This window comes from Balaenoptera physalus (genome assembly GCF_965194825.1).
Source record: "Balaenoptera physalus genome assembly, chromosome: 10".
NCBI lineage: Eukaryota > Metazoa > Chordata > Mammalia > Artiodactyla > Balaenopteridae > Balaenoptera > Balaenoptera physalus.
The window spans coordinates 85,939,140-85,962,796 of NC_138889.1; the positions used below are offsets into that span (position 1 = coordinate 85,939,140).

At 38.6% G+C, this 23,657-nt stretch overlaps 1 long non-coding RNA gene across 12 annotated transcripts in view; it reads right to left on the reverse strand.

Annotated features, from left to right (window-relative positions):
- Positions 1 to 1,008: 1,008 nt before the first annotated feature.
- The window catches only part of LOC309636534, a 53,492-nt gene continuing 30,843 nt past the window's right edge, over positions 1,009 to 23,657 (reverse strand). For 3 of the 12 annotated variants that reach the window (XR_014250051.1, XR_014250055.1, XR_014250059.1), the window contains 4 exons: positions 20,644 to 20,900; positions 17,936 to 18,283; positions 14,462 to 16,775; positions 1,009 to 9,302 (listed from right to left, as the gene is read on the reverse strand). This is a non-coding gene — a long non-coding RNA (uncharacterized lncRNA). The remainder of the gene's footprint in view (positions 9,303 to 14,461; positions 16,776 to 17,935; positions 18,284 to 20,643; positions 20,901 to 23,657) is intronic. The other 9 variants (XR_014250061.1, XR_014250060.1, XR_014250056.1 and 6 more) reach the window with 9 other exon arrangements.

Genomic DNA, 23,657 nt, shown 5'->3' on the forward strand with positions numbered 1-23,657 from the left:
TCTTCCTGGCTTGCAGTATTCGAGTTTCTGCTCAAATATCACCTCCTCAAAGAGGGCTTCCCTGAACACCCCTCCCCAGCATCTAAAGTCACTTTCTTTGTGTGGTATCACTGTTTTCTATTTTTTAGTAGAGCATTGGGTTTAAGAGCCTGGAATCTGGAGCCGGCTGCTTTGGTTGAAACCCTCGCTCCATCACTTATAAATGTGTGACCTTGGCCAAGATACTTAACTTCTCCATGACTTGATGGCCTCCTCTGTAAAATGAGGATAATGATAATACCCCTGTCCTATGAGTTAAATGAGTTAAATGAATTAAAATATGCAAAAAGCTTAGAATGTTGTCTGGTGAAATTTAATGGCTCAATAAATGTTAGCTATTATTTTTTATTCATATATGTCTATTGTCCCCAATAGAAAAACATAAAAACTCCAAGAGGACAAAGACTTTCTGCCTTGCTCACCACGGGATCCCCAGAGCCTAGAACACTACCCTATGCATAAGAGATGTTCCATATGTAATTGCTGAAAGAACGAACTATGAACGAATGGTTTCTTGGAAGAATTTCAGGCAGCGTGGTGGATGGTGTCAAATGCTTCAGACAGCTCAGCAGATGAGGACTTAAGCCATTTGTCTATCAGAAGGTCACTGGTGACTTGGGCGGTAATAACAGCCGTAATTTATTAAGGCACCTTGCTAAGTGTGCTAATCTACACAACGACCCTACAAGAAAGCCATTATTATCACCATTTTATAGATTACAGAGCATTTCAGCAGCTCTGTGGCACAGAAGCAAGACTGAAAAGGATTTAGAGATGAACAGGAATTAAAGATGTGGAGACAACTTTATTATGACTGGCAGCTTGTTTAAACATATTAGCCTATATGAGGAAAATGAATTTAACTGATCAGAGACATAATCTATCAGCCAATGTTATCAAAGAAACCAGTACCACTGATGAAACAGGAGTGAGTAAAATATAAAATAAATAAAATTTCTCAATTTTATAAATTTTTTTCTCTTGGGTCATTTTAACTGCTACATCACTGATGACCTCAGTTTCAGTTGTTCTTTGGATCAGAGATGATATATAAAAATTGCTGTCTTGTTAAGAACCTTACTGGATGAGAAATATCTTTTTACAAATCAAATTGCTGAAGAGATTCCAACTGGATTTGGAATCCAAATTAACTCAGCCTGTGGCAGAATGACTTCAGAAACAAGTCCCTGGAACATTTGAGAATTTCCAGCCTGCACTTCTGCGAAGATTGGTATGTTCTTTAGAACATAAGTAAGGGGCTAGGAGGAAATTTTCTAGGTAGGCCTACAAAAACAAGCTTTCCGATAGGTTGCAGTGATTATGAACTACATTTCTGAAAGCTGGGACTAGGGTTTGAATGTTTATATTGATCTTTCTTGGATAATTAAAGACACAGTTGCCCATATCAGAGAATCTGCCTTCTTCTACCTCGCTTTATATAGGTGGTATGACCTGGATTCTTTTCATGTCCATCCTGCCTGTCACTTTTCAGAAGCAATAGCAATGAAGAGATCTAACAGTCACCCTGGCTATGGAATATTTTTAAATTTTTGATTTTTTGTTTTAAATGGGGGGCTGAAATACTATTGTTTGTTTTCAGGGCAATCGAGGACCATGAGCGATGCTGGGATGGTGAAGTTGGATCCAGAGAAGGCACGGTGCATATTCACCAATGTGTTCATTTCTTTATCTGTGTTAGTTTTCACGAGCCATGTCTCCCCTCAGCCCAGCCTCCCTGTTTCTGTTTTTCATCGGCTGTTTCCCGTTCTCCATTTCCCTATTCCTCAGTCCTAGCTGTTTGAGAATTGATAAAGAGGCCTGCTAGGGGTTGGCAGGGGCCAATGGGTGTTTAGAAAGTCTGGTTTGCCAAAATAAGAAAGCTCATTTCATAATGTATTTCTCACTTGGAGTAAGGAAAATTAAAGCTGAAAAATAAAGCTCATCACCAGTCTTTTTTTTTTTTTTTTTAATTTAAAGCCTCCGTATTGCTGGGGTGACCTTTCCTGTTCTGTCCTGTGTTAACATTGCCATATGAATTTTAAGTCCTCCCCTGCCCCTGTAGCTATGTTAGCTTGGTAGTTAATTCCCAGGCTTCTGTTCTGAAGTGCTGCACTGTTCGTCTCAGCTCCGGGCCACAAGGGGTTAACTGAGTCTCCAGCGCCTTCCAAGTTGTAAAAGGAACTGCTGAAGCTGATCAATGACCACTGTTAAGACCTGGAAACCAATTATAAACCTGAAATTTGTGATGAACAAAGCCCTGAAACACTGGGATGAAAACTACTGAATTAGTCCAGTTCATTAAAATCATTAATAGTCATGAAATGAAAACCACCAGAGTCCAAAAAGGCTTAATGCTCTATCCATATTAATTAGATGGGAGCAAATCTGAACTGAAAAGCAGCACATGCTTTGTAGAATTAGCAACTGGTCTCTACAGACTACACAGATCTCTATTAAAATTCAGTTTAATTAAAATTGATCACGTTAAGAAACTGATGTGGTTAATTAACTGAATTCCTGGACTTCTTTTCATACATTTCACAGACGCCTGTACCCTGCTTTCCTGGGTGACACTTCATGTTGCACAGAGCAAATCTGATTGCAAAGGTTAACTCTCTGTGTTCCTGGAGAAGATACAGACCACAGAGGAGGGGTGTGGATGGGGGAGAGAACTCTACACTTTGTGGAGGATCAAACCCCAAGCTAGACTCCTTTGGAAAATTTGCACCCTTCGTGGTGTATAAATTAATGTGTACCTGGCAATGACAAAGAGTTTCTCTCTCCCAGGCTGCCATCTCTGGAGGAGCTGAGAAGTATTACCCCAAATTAGGAGAGTCGCTCTAACATCAAAGGTAAGACAGTGCAGAGCTGGCAAAGTGCAGCCATGCAGCTAAGGAGATACAACACTAGTCTTGCTGCAGGCATCTTTTTTACTGCCCTACACAGCTTCTTATTCTGTTGGGTTCAGAATCAGTCATTTTGTGTTTTTCCATCTGCAGAATGGGGCTGATGACATTTCTGGATTTCACCAGGGTGTTGTGGGCTGCCCTGGCCAAGTCTACTCCCCTCCAAGTCCACCAAGCATATTGCTGCCAATAGAGCCTTCCCCTCAACTACTGTTTATTATGTCATGACCTGCTCAAGACTCTCCAAAGAACGAATGTACTGCCAATGGGAGAAATTCCAGACTCTGTAGATTTGAATTCAGAGCTCTCCATCATCTGCTCTGACATACCCTTATCTTCCTCACCTCTTGGCTTCCTATGAAATATACTCCCTTCTTCTGACCAAACTGGCCATTTACAGACTTTGACTTTCTCATTTTCTCTCCCGCCTCCACTCCCTCTTCCTCTTAGAAATCTATTTTTAACCAGTGCACCCTTCAGGGTTCAACTTGAATCCCACCTCCATGAAGTCCTTCTGCCATCAACCTACCAAAAGGGATCTATCCCTCCCCTGTTCTCCCATAACAGGTATTGAATATTATCTCAACTGCCTATTTGCCTCTTCTTCCCCAGAGTCTGAAATAGTTACTCATATGTACACATCAGCTCCTAAAAGATTTTAAGTTCTTGGCAGGTAGAGGTCATCGCTCATATTTCACTGAAAGGCCACAGGTCTTGGACATGATGTGTGCTTCATAAATGTTTATTAATAATGAGGATGATGCTTATCTTTGATAGTTTCTGGAGATTTTTCTCAGAGAGGCAAGTTTGACCTTTATCTTATAATGAACTGATAGAAATATTTGAATGTGATGTGCTAGTAACAGTAATAATGATAGATGACATTATTAAACTCATATGTAAAGCATTGGGCTAAGGACTTACATTTTACAAAGAAATCACCCCTTTCCTCTGGTTTGTTGCCAGGATTGCAAGTGCCTTTCTGAGCATTCTCTTGATTTCTTTTGCATCTATGATTGTGTCTTCCATCTCATTTCTAATCTTGTATATGTTTGCTTTTTTTTTTTTTAATTGGGCTTTCTGGATTTTTTTTTTTAAATAGATCTTATCAAAGAATCAGCTTTTGAATATCTATGTTCTTTGTTTTTGTCTTCACTTAATCAATTTTAGCTTTTGTCTTTATTAATTTTCAATTACTGTTTTTTGATAGATTTTATTGCTTAATTTTTTCTAATAATGAGTTTAAAAATTCTTTGTAAGTATTCAGTTCCTTTTCTCTCCTTTTTCCCTTTTTAGTCTTTCTTCTTTAATGATGAAGACATTGAAAGCCATACATTTTCCTCTAAATACAACCTTTATTATGATCCTTTCATTTTGGATGAAATATTTTCACTTGCACTCCCTCCCAGACCATCTGTAATTTCAGATTTGATTTCTTTTTTGATCCAAGGTCTTTTATTAATTATTCTTTCAATCTATTTAAAAAATTACTTATTCCCAACTTTATTATATTTTAATCATGGAGCATGCCCTATACAGTTTCTTTAGCTAAGAATGTAATTAATTCTTATAAACATTCTATGGATATACATATACAATGTATTTTTCCATTTAAAAGTTATAAAATTGTATTATTCAGCTCTTTTTTGTATGTTCTCATTTTTGGTCTAACACAATTGTCTAATTCTGAAATAGGCAAATTAAAGGGTACCACTATATTTGTGTTTTAATTAAATTTTAATTGCTTTTCTGTGCATTTTTGCTTTATATTCAGTTGTTATGCATTTTGATGCATGAAGGCTTATGACAGGTATATCTTATTCTGCCTAGCATTTTTAAACTAAATTCATTATCTGATTTCACTAGTCACTCTTTTTTTCGTATTATTTGCCTTTGACTATTATCTCTTTGCCATTCCTTTACTCTCAAGCTTCTTTTGATTCTTTTTGTGTGTGTTTTTTGTCATATTTTTCTCTAAAATATTTTTGTATGTAGGCTCTTTTTTTAAAAAAAGTATATTACATCTTATTATCAAAGACTTTTCAAAATGTATACTATATCTTGTTATAAAACTTATTTAAGGCAATTTACAAAACTACATGGACTGTCAAAAAAGAAAATATCTGGGAAAATTAGTGCCAAAAAGAGAAAGTTAGAAAGTTCAGAGCCAAAATTTTTGCTCAATTCTAAAATGCAAAGTTTATGGTACATATTTTTCTATTAATTAATTTTTTGCCTCCATTTAGTTTTTTAAATTTTATTGTTCTTTGTATTTCAAACCATTGTAAAGATAGAAACAAAATCAGCTGATGATTGACCAAATCCATGTGCCCTTTTTTCTGAGATTTGATCAAGCAAACTACTCCAACCACTGTACCTTACCTGCATCCATTGACTTAGTATGGCTAATGCATTTTCCATTTCATTAGTGGTGAATTTCTCTTTCCTGAAACTCCTACTTTTCTGTTAATACTTCTCTATTATTATATGAAACCAAAATACTAACACTCCCCTCCCAACCTCCATCCCAACTCAAGAAGATCTATTTTCTCACAGTTTGTCTGCTGTCTCTTATTCTTTCTCATTTCTACCACCTTGACAACTCAGGTTTTGCTAAGACGGTTCAAAACTTTTAGTTCCAATCCATTATTATGTCTTCTCTTGAAATATAGCTCTTATATTTTAAGAATCCTTGTATTGCTCGTATATCTATGCTCTCAAATTTTGGCTGCATATTTTGCAAGGTTTATTGTTTTTCCTCCTCTTTGTCTTATCCTATCTTGAGTTCTCTGTTCTGACTCATTTATTTATGTTTTGATGAAAGTCATTTCCTCAAAAGGGGCATAAGGGCACTAAATTTTTTGAACTCTTTCTTGTACCTGAACATTTTCCCAACCTCCTAGTGGTTGAATGATTGTAAATCCTTCTCTCTCAATCATCTGTAGATGTTATCCCAATGCCCGAGTAGGTGTTTTCCTTTGCAAATAGTTGTTATTTCTTCTCAAATAATACTTGGAACTCAGTGAGGACTTCTACTCATCAGACTCAAGCTTTCTTTAGCATGGGTACTTTAAATCTATGCCTCTCTTCTGTTTTATTTTCTCCTTCTACATCTTCTATTATTTATGCTTAGCATGTTCCAAGTCTTTGACCTTTTTCCTCACAATTGCTTTCATTTGCAGTTTTGCAATGTTTCAGGATACATATTCCACTTGATATGCTGGAATACCAATTAATTCTCTCATTCAATTTATAAATTAAATTTTTAGTTCAAAAATCATGATTTCTAGGTCCACGGTTTCCTTTCAGGCTGAAATTGAATCTTCTAAGTGCTTGCATTATTTTAGTTGTATTATTTTAGTAATTGCCTTCTATTTAACAGCTCTATTTAGCTAAGGACCACATTTTCTGGATGTTCTGAGTGTTCTTCCTCTCTCTGGACATTAGGACGCTTTACAGAAATTATAGTTTTTCTTTGCCTATTCAGAGGGCTCAGGCTGAACTCATGGGGTACTCATTTCTGTGGGTGGTGAATCACAAAGATGTCTCTGCCTGTAGGGCTAGTCAAGTACCATCTGGCAGGTGTCAGTAACCAGTTGAAGCTCCCAGAGAAGAGGAAAAGGAAATTCTCCCTGGAATACTTTGGGGGATGACACTACTCTTCCTCTTGGAGTGCCATAGATTTCTAACAGCTATGTTCTCTCCAGGATTATGGATGTGCTGATGTTTGCTCCAGACTTCTCCACAGTTCCAGGCTCTGCCCACGGCTGGAAGAAAAACTCTGGCTCCAACATCCTCTGTCTGTATCTACAGAGCCCAAAGCCACACTCCTACCATACAGGCCCTGCCTGCTAGATGGACTTGGGGGAGGAGGATAGCTATTAGATAGGAACTGAGATTAGCGAACAGCTGGGACACATTCAGGGTGCCGTAGTCCCAGCCTTCCCCTAAATACATTTTAAATGTTTTAAATATGAAATATAAAACTCATACAGAAATGTGCATAAATCATAAATGTCAGTGTAATAAATGATTATAAAATGAACTCTTGTATAGGTACTTCCAAAGTCAATACATAGGATATGCCAGCAACCCAGAAGACCCCTGTGTCTTCCTTCTTTAACACAATACCCCTTCTGCCTCTCTAGAGATAAATAACTATCTTGTCTTTTATGGTAATTAATTTTCTTGCCTTTCTGAACAATAGTCATATACATGTCTCCTTTTGGTTCTGTTTCTCTGGAGAACCCTGACTAATTTAACCTATAGGCTTTCCTCTGAGCCTGGAAAGAGACAGTTCTAGTGTCTCTTCCTCTTTTTATAAGGGCACCAGCCCTATGGGATTAAGCCCCACATTTGTGACCTCATTTAATCTTAATTACCTCCCATTTTATCTCCAAATATAGTCACATTGAAGGTCAAGTCTTCAACATATGAAATGGGGTGGGGGGATACAATTTCATCAAAATGGTGCTGCTATAAACATTCTCAACATTTCTCTGATTCACAGGTACACACGTTTCTCTAGAACATATAATTAGAAGTAGAATTGATGGCAAATCAGGCTGCATATCTTTGATATGAGATGATGCCAACCTGTTTTCCAAAGTAGTTGTATCAATTTACAACAACTAGGAATTTATTAGAGTTTTTATTGCTCCATGTCCTTTTCAACATGTTGAATCGTCAGATTTTTAAAAATACATATTTACCAATCTGCTGGGTGTGTAAGGTTATCTCATTCTGTTTTTAATTTACATTTCCCTGATTCAAGGTTAAGCAATGTTTTACACAAGAAAAAAAAAAAAAAAGAGACAGGTCTAAGGAGCCATTTAGAGCTAAGAGAGTGGAAGTAACATAGCTGTGCTAAGTGTTTCATAGAGTAGTAATTCCTATAACAAACCTGGAGATAGGTACTGCTATCACCCCATGTGACAGATGAGGAAGCTGAAGTTTCGTGAAGACACAGCCAGACAGTGTAGAACTGAGATTTGAACCCAGACTTGAACTTCTCAGCCCTGAGTGCCCTACGCTTTCAGAAGCTCACACAACAGCCATGTGGATGATTGTCTAGAGGCAGGATTTACTAATCTGAGGGAGAGCAGACACGAGGCTGCAGCAGTTGGTGAAAATTTTGAGTCAGTCACAAAAGTGTAGTTTTTAAAAGCTTGTTAGCTAAGGACTTAGGAAAAAAAAGCAAAATGGCAGATAAATTGAGATTTAGCCTGAACTATGACATGGGGATTTGAGTATTCGTGGCACCTAAAGTGAGAGGTTTTTGAATTTTAAGACTCAAAGTGATTTTCAAAAATAACTTTTAAACATTTCCTGATGTTAAAAAAACATGTGCATTTTTACCGTCAAAATTTTGGAAAATTCAGAAAGCCACAAAAATGAAAAGAAAAATCACTTAATCTTACTACCCAGAATTAACCATTATTAAGATTTTATTTTATCTTTCCAGCATTTTCAAGCCCATAAACATGTACTATTTTTAAACAAAGTTGAGATCAGATGGTTTATGCTATTTTGAGGTTTTTGCCCTAAACAAAATATTAAGAATAACTTTTCATGTCATCAAAAAATGTTTTGCACATGATATTTAATAGTAGTTTACTTTATGGTTGTATCACAATCCTTTTATAATATTTCAGATAACTAACTGCATGATGAAAATGCGCATAGATAAATTTTTGCTAGTTTTCTAATTATTTCTTTAAGTCATAGTGCAGGCCTGTGACTCATATTCCACAAACTTAGGTTTGCAAAAAAATATATCATACCTGTGTAGTGTCTTTAGATCAACGCAAATTTGATCCCCAATCCTCTTACCTCTGATTGGCAGGAAATCAGATTGGCCCTTTGGATTTTAAAAGAATCTGAGAGGCTTCTGTGGTGCCTGGAACGCAGGGGAAGGACACAGTCACCCCACACCACCTGGGTCAGCATGGACAACACCCCCATTGTTCCTTGAAGCCATGTAACTACTTCTGTAGCAACCACGAGACAGGAAGATTTTTCCAGACCTCGGAACCTCAGTGCCCGGTGTCTCCAGGAACAAAATCCAGCAGCTTCTCTCTGAGCTTTTGTTACCATTCTGGGTGATGCCAGGCAGAGGGTATGGGGTCACTGCAGCCTCCCTCTGCAGTTCGGGAGAGAAAAGCTCGGTCTTTACCTTTTCATGTTCTTCAAAGGCACTCTTCTCTCCCATTCTCCCTGGAACACTTAACATTGGCTCCTCCATGATTTTAGGCTTTTATGTGAGACAGAACGTGTTCTTGACTGTAAGCAGCTTCAGCTTTCCAGCAAGCAGCAAACTTCCCTTGGGGAAAGGGGGCCTCAAGATTTTACCAACAGCTTGAAATGGGGAGGAGAAAAAAATATGAGAATACTACCAGTCCAATTACCTGTGATTCTCATCTTTAAACATTTCCCTTTTTTTTTTTTTTTTAACCACCTTCACCCATTTCATCCAATGCCCCCCACCTGCCTCCAATAACCAGCAATCTGTCCTCTGTATCTATGAGTTAGTCTGCTCGTTTTTTAGATTACACATATCAGTAAGCTCACATGGTATTTGTTTTCTCTAACTTATTTCACTTAGCATAATCCCCTCAAGGTCCATCTATGTTGTAACAAATGGCAGGATTTCAGTCTTTTATGGCTGAATAATATTCCGTTATACGTAAGTACCACGTTTTCTTCATCCATTAATCTATCAGTGGACATTTAGGTTGCTTCCATCCTTTGGCTATTGTGAATAATGCTGCAGTGAACATGGAGGTGCAGAAATCCTTTTGAGTTAGTGTCTTCGTTTCCTTCGGTTAAATACTGAGAGGTAGAATTGCTGGATCATATGGTAGTTCCATTTTTAATTTTTTGAGGAAACTCCATACTGTTTTCCATAGTGCTGCACTAATTTATATTTTCATTTGCACATTTCTAATATATTTTCTTGTCATATCTGAAATGCTTCTCAAAGTGATTTCTGTTTAGTGGAGTAGATAGAATATGAGTAATTGCAACACAAGGTGAAAAAGTAAAAAGTACCATATGAAAGACACCGATAGAGTTCTAAGGAAAAGCAAACAAACAAAAACCCTCAGGGCACCTCCTCATGGAACAGAAAGCTTGAAAATGGGTAAATTGGACACTTCAAGCAGAGAGAACACTGTGAACACAGGTATCGAGGTGGGAAATCACAAGTGTTTAATGTCTTGCTATGGAAAGTGTGGTCCATGGGCGAGCAGCCTCTGCATCGCCTAGGAGCTTGTTAGAAATGCAGAAACTCAGGCCTCCTCCAGACTGACTGAATCAGAATCTTCATTTTCACAAGAACTGCAGTGATTTGTAGGCAATTAAGGTTTGAGAAGCATTGCTCTAGGGTGGTGATTCTCAAAGCGTGACCTCAGACCAACAGGATCAGCTCCACTTGAAAATTTGTTAGCAATGCAAATTCTCAGGCCCCTCCCCACCCCAGACGTACTGAATCAGAAGCTCCGTGAAGGTGGTGCCCAGAAGGACGTTTTCCCAAGCCTACAAGGTGATTCTGGTGCATGTGCAAATTGGAGAACCACTGCTCCAGAGCAGATTGGAAAACAAAACCTAAATGTTTCAGGCTTTGCGGACAATGAGGTCTCTGTCACAACTACTTAACTGCTATGGTAACAAGAAGGTACCAGTAGGCAACATGCAAACAAACGAGCATGACTGGGCTCCAGTGAAATTTTATTTACAAAATAGCTGCTGGCTTTGGCCATATCCATTGGGTCACATTTGCTTATAGCTGCCCTAAAACACGGACTTTGAAACTTGACTGTACATCTGAATCACTTGGGGGAGGGTCATAAATCTTGATACCCAGTCCATGCCCCATACCAATTAAAGCAACATCTTTGTGGTTGGGCTGAGAACTCAGTATTCTAAAAAACTCTCCAAGTGATTCGAATGCATAGCTAAGAATGAGAATCAGACGCTATAGGACGTAATAGATGGGCCCAGAAAGAGGGTGTGAGAGGACCAAGGGAGATTAAGTATAAAGGATGGCTGGGAGCCTGAATGTGGAAGCCTTTTAAATGGGGATATTCCCCAAGCACCACAATCACACGGGGATTTTAATATCCATATAGGTCAGGGTGCGTATTTTCATATTTTCTTAACCACGTGTTACTGCATTTACACCACAATATTAAAAATGAGAAACGTCTGAATAAGGGATAGGCCAAATGGCCTTTAATTCCCCAACAGCAAAACCCTGTTAATACCTTGCCCTGTGTCAGCAAAATAATTGTGGTTCAAGTGAATATAAAATACTTCCATTCAATCTTCTCCCTCCTCCCTAAGGCAAACGCTTTCTTATCATGGAGAAACAGTAGTCCTCAAACTGTCAGACTGCATCAGGGGAGCTGAACAAGAATTATAAAGCCAGGCTAAATCAAGGCATCAGCTAAGAGGGTAAAATTCGTTTGCAGGTGAGCTTTTTAGCCTCTTCTCTGACCAGAGCCTCCCTGGTGCTGCTGTGCAAATGCTGGAAGAGAAGAAGCCAACACTTTTGCAGGAGAATGAACTAAATTTCTTTGGTAGCAGAAGCTGTCACTGACTAACTCAAGTGAAAAAAAAAAGTATTAGCTGAAAAGATCTGCAGTGGTCCATAGATCTGGGTCTTTGTAACAGGATCTGTGGACGATCTCTTCATGGTGCTTCTTTCTAGGTGGATGAGCTTTGTCTACTTTCTGCCCTAGAGTTACTTCATCTAAGATGTCAGTCTCAGGAAGAGACCATCTGATTGGCCAAGCTTGGGTCACGGGACCTTAATGAACAGTCCCACCTTGATTGATGGGTCCCCAAAGTCCAACTGGGATTCTTTCACCTCAAGAAGGAAGAAGAGATGCTAGGAAGGCAAAACAACAGATGTCCACTACAGAGGGCAAGAATCAGTATTTTTAAACACTGCATCTAAGTGCAGTGTTTAAACTCTAACAGTTTGTCAGCATATCCACACATTGATCATGAGTCTGGAGTACACCATCTCTTAAAATTCAGAAAGGAAATTGCTCATTGAGTCATAAACATTGGAGCAGGAGCAATCTTAAAGATCCAACCCCTCATGTTACAGGGGAGGAAACTGAGGAAGATGGAATAACTTTCCCCTGCTTATTCCTATTTATATTTAATGTTATTCATGAAAAGCATACAATTAAACAAGAGTCCAAGTTAGACTCTTCTAGGTCATTCTGCCTGTGGTTGTGAAAGTGAATGTTTTTAATTTCCCTGAAGAGTCTGTGCACACGTCATGGCTGCTCTTTTAAAGATGAAAAATAACAGGCTCTCACATTTGTCCAGAGGTTCTTATTAAAAGCACCAATTCCCAGGCCCCTGCCTCCAGAGATTCTGATTCAGTAGGTCCGAGTTAAGACCTAGGTCACTGCTTTTTTAAACGAGCACCTGTATACAGATGGTCTGTACATAACACCTGGAACAACAATGTGGTCCCACACGTAAATGTTTGCAGAGGCCAAAATGTAATATGAGTAAAGCTGGGTGGGTATAAGACAATAATAAGAAGAGCTGAGGATGGTAAGTGGGCGTGTCCTATCTAAGGGTACTCAGATTCAGTCTATTTTTTTGAACACCTTGCAAACCGAACAAATTCTATTTGCAGGACATATTCTGCTCTCATAGATGCCATAAATTGTAAGCCCTATTAGTGCTTTCACAAGAATTTTATTATTCACTGAACTTCTAAGATAGATAAAACAACTATTATTCCCAACTCCATGAATAAAAATTGAAGAGAGAGAGAGACGTAAAGTAACCCACCCAAGGCTAATGGCATCTGCTGAGTATGTACACACATCTTCTAATTCCTAAACTTAGGTACTTTAAAATATACCCAAGTAATGCACCCCTGCCCCCTTTATTTTTTTTTAACTCTTCTCTGTGACGTAGTTTGCGTAAACAACATTCCTTTCAAATGTGATTATGTCTGTCCAATCACAAACAGAGCAGGAAAAAAAGCCTAGCTATTATTTTTTAAATATGTGAAAAGCATGTAAAACATACATAATCCTTAGGATTTTAAATCATGATACAAAGCTTGGCACATCATTATATAAAATTACTACATGCCTCTTTAAGATTGGCCCAGTTTTCATCATTTTATCCAATAAAGTTAATATATTATTTTTGTATCACAGCTGGATGATTTAGAAACACAAAATATGTTTGGCACAGATTCACAATTCCTTAATAAATAAAAGACAAAGTCTCCACAGCAGTTAGAAAAGAAATATAATTATTTATCTTGGCCAAAGACTCCGAATGTGCTATGTCAGAGATTTAAAAAGCACTTTTCAAATAAGGTGGCTATTTGATGTCAAGCTTTGAAAGTGCTGGGCTGAGTCTCTCTCACAGTAATTGAAAATTCTGGGTGTGTGATTCAACACTTCAAACCATTGCAGTATTTCTATATGATGCTGGAGTTGGAGAACAGAATTAGGACTAGGTTAGAGGTTAACTCTGTAACATCAATTTTTTACTGAACAAAGCTTGGTTCAGGAAACATGCTTCGACCTATCTTACCTTAAAATCTTGGTGATAATGAACCAAGTTATAACAAGGTTTTGCAGTACATAGAAGACCTTTTGTGGACGTTAGAATTGATCAAAGGAACAGAGAGAAATACAGCCCCTTTGGTTATAAGGAAACATATACTTGTGGTTTTAATTGGATAAAGGTAGGATTAAATAATTACAAAAGTATATTAAAATAACATTTAAAATAAAGTTTTATAACAAATGAGAGAAATAAGTCATTTTCTAGAACATGTAAAGAGTGCTTAAAAATCAATAAAAATATAAAAATCAACCAACTAGAAAGATGGTAAAAGGATATTGACAATTTACAAAAGAAGGAATCAAATGGTCAATACGCAGATAAAAAGGTCTTTCTTTCACTAGAAATGAATTAAATTCACATTGAAACCAAAATACGATATTTCACCTATCAAAATGGTAAATATTGTTTAAAAGATATTTGAGGGAGGAAAATGTGCAGTGAAATAGGAATTATGAAATAATGCACGTGGAAGTTAAATTTGGTACAATAATTTTGGAAAGCAATTTTACAAGTTATATCAAAATTTTAAAATGTCCTTACCTGTAAGAAGATATTATAAATAAAACACTAGAAGTACAGGCCAATATTAATTTATAATAATACCTATTGCAGTATTTTTTATAATTGGAACTACCTTAAATATCCAATCGAAGATTATTTAAATAATCCAAGGTGTATCAATATGGTGAAATATTATACACCTATTTCAACAATCAGATTTTCAAAGAATATTGAAAACTTTGGCAAAATTCCAATCACTTAAAAGGAAGGATATAAAATGGTATATACAGTATAATCTTAATTTTGTTTAAAATATGTATTCTGTATTAGTGTGCTCAGGCTGCCATAACAGAATACCATAGGCTTGTGGCCTGAATAACAAAAAATTATTTACTCACAGTACTGGAGGCTGGAAGTTAAAGTTCAAGGTGCCATCAGGCTTGATTTCTGCTGAGAATCTCTTCCTGGCTTGTAGGTGGCCCCTTCTCACTGTGTCCTCACAAGGCCTTTCCTCGTGCATGCACACTCCTGGGGTCTCTTCCTCTTCCTACAAGGAAACCAGTCCTACTGTATTAAGGCCCCACCCTTATGATCTCATTTAACCCCACACCATTCAGCAGCTCCCTGACATCAGCTGGATGTGGTACAATTCAACTCAATTCTGACACCATTTGCCCATAGAGAGCACTTGATTCCACAGGTTGTGGGCTCAGTCCCACATGACCACCCATCTTCAATCACAAGTTCCAGGTTGTTACCTGTGCTTCTGATCAAATGGCTAAAAGTCAGAGGTTCCCATGACCGCTTTCTTGGATTGAATTAATTTGCTAGAGCAGCTCAAAGAGCTCAGGAAACCAGTTTACTCATGAATCAACAGTCAGATGAAGAGGTACATAGGGTAAGGTCCTGAACAAAGGAGCTGCTGACCTTGTGCAGTTTGGGGCCAGGCATGGTGGCACGTGGAAGCTTTCTGGTTCACCAACCTGGAAGCTCTCTGTACGCTCTCCTTTTTTGGATTTTTGTGGTGGCTTCATTACATAAGTATGACAATTAAATCATTGGCCATTGGTGATTGATTCACCCTACAAGCCCCTTTTCCCTCCCCTGAAATCAGGGGATGGTACTGAAAGTTCCAACCTTCTATTCCAGGTTTGCTCCCCCGGCAACCATCCCCTATCCTTACATGAGGTCCAAAAGTCACTTCACTAACATAACAAGAGATACATTTGCCCCTCTCAACACTTGGGAAATTCCAAGGGTTTTAGGAGCTCTGTGCCAGAAATGGGTCTAAGACCAAATATATGTTTCTTATTATAAATCACAATATCACAATTCACTTTGAGAATATGTAAACATGCTGTTTCTCATCAAACTTTTACCCAGTATTTTTAGCCAGTGGATTGATGATTCTTAGCTGAATCAATTATTACTATGATGGTTACCAAATGGTGATTTCTCTAATTTCATCATTCATTCCACGTTGATTAGTTGGCATTCTATCATAAGGAAGAGCTTTTACTTCTCCCCTACTTATGTATTTATTCATTTGTATCAGTACTGACTCATGGATTCTTATCTTATTCAATAGTATTTAATAGGTTCTAATCTGCTATTATTTTGATGTTCAAATGGTCCCAATTGCTCTCCCTTTTTATATTTTCACTTCTCCTGTTGCTTCACTCTCCTCTTTTTCTTAATCTCTTCTCCAGTCACATATTTCCCTCTTTCTCTGTTTCTCACCTGCCATCCCCTTGGTTTCCTATCCCCACCCTACCTCCTCTACTTCTTTAGTTTTGGTTCTAAGCTCACTTTTCTCCTTTATTCACTGGCTGGTCTGAAATGCATGGAGCTTCTCTTTCATCACAGCTTTTCTCCCTCATTTCCTTGGAAGTGCCCCAAACTTCGATTGCTACTGGAGCAAATCTAGTAGTTTCAAAAGATGGTACTTCTCTTGATCTAATCGTAAAGATGCCAACTGCAGTTAAGTGTCTCAGTATTTCCAAGGGTTTATAACTTAGCTATAAAAATTCACTTTAGGCTAGAGCTTGACATATAATCTTTCAGCCCAAGTGTGAATTTCTTTAACCGTTTTCCCTTTAATCCAACACCACTTGATTCAATGTAGCTTTCATCCTCTAATAATATATGTTCATAAGTTATTACTGCATCAATACAAATCATGTCCTTTGCTGAAGTAATTACTGCGGGTAAATAAGAAAAAGGATACAACGTCCGTGGTTCAAGGGTTATAAGATGAAAAAAGTATTGATCTTCTGTGATGCTTTCTCTTCTATCTATCCTTCGACCTGTAAACCCCCAAAATATGAATCCTGAAAAAAAATCTAATGTTTAAAAAAAGATAATATGTTATTTTTAAGATACTAGCTTCTCTGGGAGTAGACTGGGTCCAATTTTTGTTTCATGATACGGCTTCAAATTAAAGGACTTAACCTGACCAAATAATTGGTCAGCTATTGTATTTTTTGAAGTAGGTAAACAGAATTTGTAGAAGGAAAATACTTAGGAATATTTTTTGTGGGAGACTGAGTAACTAGCTGAGCAGCTGTGGACAAATGTTAGGGAGAGAAACATGTTATGGGAGAGAAAGGGTTGAATTTGAAAGCAGGAGCCTGGGATTCCAGGCTTGGTTTACTCACCAACAATCAGAGTACATCAGTCACTTCAGCTCTCCCCTGATTCACTTTTCCTCATCTGTAAAAATAGGTAGTTTGGGACACAATGACCCTTAAGGTCCCTTCTAACTCTAATATAGTTCTACAATCCTTCAGATCCATGAAAACAAGTGCTCTCCCAGTTAGTTTCAGTGGATAAAGCAAGTCTAGCCTAGGTTTGGGTGCGATGAAAAGGGTAGGATTGGAGTCATTTCATCCAGAGCAATTGATTTAACTAACCTAGGAAAGAAAGAAAAAAGAATAAAAACTAGGGCAATTTTGGTGGGAAAAGTTGTTTACTGATTTGCCTAGTTACTTGTTTAAACTCATTTAATCCATTTGATCAAAGTGGTCTCCTGTGTATATTGTCTCAAAGGGCAGCTGGAGGTAGAACTGTCTTTGAAATTGACTGTGCATACTTTTCTCTCTTTCTAGTCCTTTACCATCATATGTATAGGAGGAAGGATGCTCTTCCTGGATAGAAGGAGAAGTGTTCAGGAATCTTGTAACAGAATCATCCATTGAACCTAACATAGTGCCTTAGGCTTAATGGGCACTAAATGGATATCTATTGCATTGAATTACACCCAATCTAAATAGTAGCCCTCTTAATTCTTTTATAGTTTCTTTGTGTTTCTTTCTCTTTGTTTTTCCACCTCTTTAAAACAAAAGGTGGTCTCAAGCATGTCATTGGTGCTCTTATAGTGTTACTCTATGCTCTCTCCCTAAATGATTTTGACCTATTTTCTGGTTTCATTTACCTCCTGAATGCCAATGACTCCTAAATCTTTATTTCTGAGCAGACTAAACTTGAATTTCCAAGTCCCATTTTCAACCAGAGACCCATCAGCATCATAAACTCAGCACGATAAAAATGGAAATATTTGTTTTCACCAGGACATAAAGTGGTCTGTGTTGTGGTTAAGGTGATCACCTTTTGCCTGGTGAGTTGGCTGGACACTGTGGTATCATCTTGGATTTCTCTCTCTACTTCCTCTACTTTTTCCCTTCCCTAAATCTAATCATCAGACTGCATATACTAGTCAAGTTGATCTCCACTTCAAGATTCCTGTATTTAAATTCTGGCTCTGACAAGAGCAAAGAGACCCTAAGCAGGTGGATTTAACTCTTAAATTTTAGTTTCTTTCTTTATTGGTCTATGGTGAGGATTATAGAGGATAATGCAAGTGAAGTACTTACCTCAACTCTTGGCACATAACAAGCACTCCATAAATATTGTTATTATCTTTGCTTTTATTATACTTTCCTTCGGCCTCTGCAATCCCTTGACATTCCTGTTTTACCTCCTTGGGGCATGTATATCAAACTGTCCTGTAGTATCATTTGGCGTTCATGTGCCGATTTTACCCAGGATAGTATAAACTCCTGAAGTCCTAGGCTGCGCCCTCTGTGACCAGCTTTCCGATGAACAGAGAAGGCGCATGGAGGACCATGTCTTAGGGGCAAACTTCTCCTCTTGCTACATTTCAGTGACCAGGATTAGTCACAGGGCTTTGCCGTGGGGAGAGAGGGCAAGGACTTGTCTTCCTGAGGACCCAAGAGAGAAATAAAAAGGGGTGGAGAACGCACAGCACTATCCCACGGGGGGGGGGGGGGTGGGGAATGGACACAAAAAGTGAAAGACGAGGTAAAGATAATATAATTTTCTTCCCCCCAGATGTCTACAGGTCTTTAATGTAATGTCTACAGTGTCACAAACTTCAAACATTCCAGACACACTTAATAAGTTTTACATTATGTTACGTATCATTATTACTTTTTCTTTGTACAGATTTTTTTTTACTAAATATGTTTTTTCTAATAGGTTTTCTGTCACTGCTGTAAATGGAAAACCAGTATTTTTCCAATCTGCATTAAAATAAATCATAAATACTAAAATAAATTCCTCCCCGTCTCACCTAACACATTGTGTACATCACTAGCGAGCATTCTACACTTGGGGAAACACTGCTTTAGTGAAGGAGAAACACACACATGTATACCCATCTCAGATGAGGAATGTTTACTGTTCAACACATGTGTTAAAGAAATATATACCACGGAAGAAATTCAACCCTGGAGACTTCTTCCTAAAGGAGGATTTTTCTTTTCTTTTTACCCTCTTTCTCTCTTTCCTCTTTCTACCATTCCTTCTTTCTTTCTTTATTCCTTTCTTCATTTCCTTCTTCCCTCACTCCCTTCCTTCCTTTCTCCCAGTCTTTCTGTTAGATTTTGAAGAGGATAAAGTAGGGCAAGATCTGGGGAGAAATACGGGCTTTCTTAACTCCCCGCAGTACTTTTCTTGAGCTTTAATGAATTCTGATCATGAGGGCAACAGCCCAGGAGAATTTAAAAACCCTGTCCAATTAAATGCCCTTTTAAGCTCTGGGATGACCTCACAACTCCCCTTCCCACCCCATCCCCATGCCATCTTCATTCCCCAGAGGCAGCCTCCTCAGCACGCGGGGCTTCTCGTCACCATCTGCGACCCCTCTTCAGAACAGAAGAATGGGAAAATGTTTCATCTCTGACCGTAAGTGTTAACAGGAGCAGAATCGGTCAAGGCCCTTGAGTGGCCGGTCAGATCACACCTGTCAACCTTGGCCACAGGGCTGCAAAGCTGGAGTTGTTATATTTACCTGCCCTCAATTATGCTGAAACAGGAGGAAAGCCTTCTAGCAAGGTCTGGATTCAGTACAGTGATCAAAACCACTCAGTGAGAGTGCTTGTGAAAACAGTTCATTTTCCTATCAACAACGTTTTACATTTATCCAGTAAATTTTATCTGAACCCTCCAACTCTAGTAAAATACAGCAAAGCGTAATAAATTTCACTTTATGGGTTTCACAGTTTGAAAACTGCTTCAGGGCAGTCTGGTTACTGAGCGGACCCAATGGGAGCAATTTCCAAGGGTTGTTTTCTGCACACAGGGAGCTCTGGAGACGACCCGATACCCTTTGGTGCCCAGTTCACTGAGGTGAGGCATTACCCCCAACCTGGCCATCGTTTAAGGCGTGATACACGTCCTGTGTGTATACCTGCAAAGCTGGCTTTAAACAGTGAACAAAGAGAGCAATTAAATTACAAAGCAAAGGGCTGCTAGCTTGCCTGGACAACGAGCAAATGAGCTTCATTAAAGACTGGGATAGGGCTTCCCTGGTGGCACAGTGGTTGAGAATCTGCCTGCCAATGCAGGGAACACGGGTTCGAGCCCTGGTCTGGGAAGATCCCACATGCCGCGGAGCAACTAGGCCCGTGAGCGACAACTACTGAGCCTGCGCGTCTGGAGCCTGTGCCCCGCAACGGGAGAGGCCGCGATAGTGAGAGGCCCACGCACCGCGATGAAGAGTGGCCCCTGCTCGCCGCAACTGGAGAAAGCCCTCGCACAGAAACGAAGACCCAACAGAGCCATAAATAAATAAAAATAAATAAATAAATAAAAATTTAAAAAAAAAAAAGACTGGGATAAAGTCACTGACATACTACAACATAGCTGACTACCCCAGAAGGTCCCTAGGTCTTTTTCTCTTTTTCCAAGGGGTTTTCAACTGGGAGTAAATCAAATAACATTTCTTAAGGGAAACTCTTCCAACTGCCCCCCAACCAAAAATGTATCTGCAATTTACTCAGAGGCAGGCTTTCTTATTTTCAACTGGCCTTTCATTGACTGTTTTCCTTGTCTTTACAAATTGTTAAGACTTGAGAAGTCCTCCTACTTTAACGAGGCCTGGTCACTGTAGCATTTTGCTCCACATAGGACCTCCCTCTCTCTCCCCAGACTTCAACCATCAAATTGTGATTCCTATCATCCTTTGTTTCCACTTTTTTTAAATCAGTTAGGATCCATGTTGAATCCTTGAGATGAAGCCACACTTGAAAGTCTTTTACCTTCATGTGATAATACTCACCACCATGTATTATTTGTCAGTCACAGTTGGAAGCACTTCATCTATATAACTTGGTTTCATCCTCACCAGGAGCCCATGGGGTAGAGCTTTTCTTCTAGTTCCTTTAACAAGTAAGGACACTGAGGCGGATGCCAGTCACAAAGCTAGCAAGTGGGAAAGTCAGTATCAAACTCAGTTACTCTCACTCTTATCTTGGGGTCTTATCCTGAGGCTGTACTTCCTCCTGGGGAGTGCCTGGGTGGTGGGCACAATGTTCCCTGTGTCAAAGCAGCCAGGGGCATGAATTGGTAAGAAGGAGAGCTTTAATTTTGACCTAAGGAGGAAGGAGTTGTCTTTGGAGAATGGAAGGAGTCTGAGGCAAAAGGGGTAGAAGAAGGAATGAGTCCAGATGAATGCTTCAACACCTTGGAATAGAAGGTGAAGGGCGAGAACCTAGAGGTTCTGGTTCCATGAAGGACTGGGAGACTTTGTGTTTCGGGAATCAAGTGATGCAGCTGAGCAGAGGTGGGGAGGCTGAGGAGGAAACAGAGTTTGGATGATAGAAATCCACTCCTTCCACAGCACGACCAATTCCCTCCAGCCACAGGTCATAGGCATTCCCCCCGAGAAAGCACCAGCAGAAGCAGTTGTAAAGCAAATGACTTATGTGGCCTGCAGACATTCTCATTGTTCCCCAGAGAAGCCTTAGGTGCCCCCACTTCCCCCTTCTATGTCTTCTAACCTAACCCTGTTTTATATTCCTGGGTAGTAATCATCACTGCTTGATATGAACATACTTATCTTGTTTTCTCACCTTCCCTCTCACTGAGATGTCATCTTTGCGAAAGCAGGGACCGTATTTGTCTTGTTTTTTGATTCTCAGTGCCTGGCATATGGTAAGACCTTAGTAAATATTTGTTGAGCAAATGAATAAAAGACCTAGAAAGCCAAATCATAAACCCATAGACCAATTTGTCCCTAGGTAGACAGGAGATGCACCTGGAACTCCCAGAAATAATTCAGAGATGGTCAATTGGCACAGGGGTGGAGGTTGAAGGTACCGAGACAGAAGTCCTAAAGTAGGGACCAAAAGGCATCATCATTTTGGAATAGTAAAGACTTGAACAGTTTATTACAAACATCATCTCAATATAATTACAACGTGTAATTATACATCACCATTTCGTTTTTGCAGATGAGAAAGCAAAGGCTCATAAAAAAACTAAATAAATTACTTGCCCCTGGTCCTATAGCTAGTATCTGGGAGAACAGCCATTTGAAATACTGTCTAGCTGTTTCTATAGGTCATGCTATTTTCATTACACCACATTGGTTAACGTCTACCCTTGGGCCTGTTTTCCGTCCATGAGGGGGATGTAGGGGAAGAGACAACACGTACATAAATCTTTCAGAAGAACAGCTGCAGCTTGTACCATGCAGAGCCCAAATTAAAAAACAAAACAGAAGCAAACATGGCCGAAGGTCATGGCCTTTGCCTGCCAAGGCATAGCCAAAACATAAAGGAGATCTCTTTGATGTAGGTGATCTTAAATGATCTCTTCATGGTCAGCTTATGACATAAAAATGTTTTTAAGCTGCAGTTACACAAAAATGATATTGAGCTATCATATTTCATGGCCCACATAACTGTCTAGGTACCAGAGCATGTGACTGATAAGGTCACTTGAAGGAGACTGTGGTGTTGAATATGTGAGGTCTCCTTGTTTAAAGCTAGCTTCTTTTTATTGTGGTTGACAATCAAAGGATTTGCCCAGTTTTCACTATCCTTGAAATATCTTTTTAGTCATCAATGATGGAGTCTTTGTCCCATCTTTCTTTCCCTCACAACTCCCATGAGAACGCTCAACCTTGTTTTGCTGGTGCAAAGAGAGTCAATGAGTAGTCAATCATTGTAACTAATCAATTCCTTATCCCCAATTCAATTTCAACATTGGAGAATGAGGTGACTTTTAAAAGACCAAAGGGAAATACTTTTACGAACATTCCAGAAACTACACAGTTAGGATTAAAATGAAATCTTCAATCTTTTCTAAGAAATTCCATTCTGTAGATAATTCTTAAAAAAGTAATACTAAAAGCAGAAGAGGTCTTATGCAAAAAGCTCTTTATCAAAATAGTACTTATGGTATTAGAAAATTACAACTAAACATCTATAGCAGGTAAAAAGATATGTAAGTTACAGTTACATCCATATAGGGGATATTATTTAGCAATTAAAGGGATTATGAAATAACATAACAACATAAGGAATTGCCCATGTTAAATGTCAAATGGGAAAAAAAGCAAAAAATAAAAGTGAATATTAGGTATCAGAGGAACTATAAAAAATAATTTTATTACATGAAAAAAAGATCGGAAGAAAATACGCCAAAATGTTTAAAGGGCTAGATTTGTGTTTTGGGACTATAGATTATTTTTCTTTCTTCTATCAGCCCATCTGCATTTTTAAGATATGCTTTATGTTTATAAGAGATAAAGTACTCTAATAAAATTTATTTTTTTAACTGCATTTTTTGCAAGAAAGATTTCCAGCCCTCCACTAGGAAAACAAATTCATATCAAATAATTTGTATTCCTTAAAGATTATGGCTTCAGGCTGAGGAGCAGTCTGCATGAGAAGAATCACCCAACCTCTTTTAGAGCACTGTATATGAACTGCCAGATATCTCTGAACATCCTTGAAAGATGCAGGTACTTTTTAGAAGTGTCCCTCATCTCAAAAGAAACTGGGAATTAACAGACCACAGTTCTCATATCTGAGTTACATTAGTTACATTGCTAAATGAGAGAAGATGCTGGGGGTGGTAGCCAGAATTCTAAGATGGTCCCCAAAATTCTTGGCCTCTGGTATGTACAAAGCTGCTCCCAGTTATTCAATCAAACACTAATCTAAGTGTTGCTGTGAAAGGATTTTGCAGATATAATTAAATTCTCCAATCAAGTGACATCAAGATACAGAGAGGTGGCCTGACCTAATCATATAAGCCCTTTAAATCTGGATCTAGAGTTCAGAA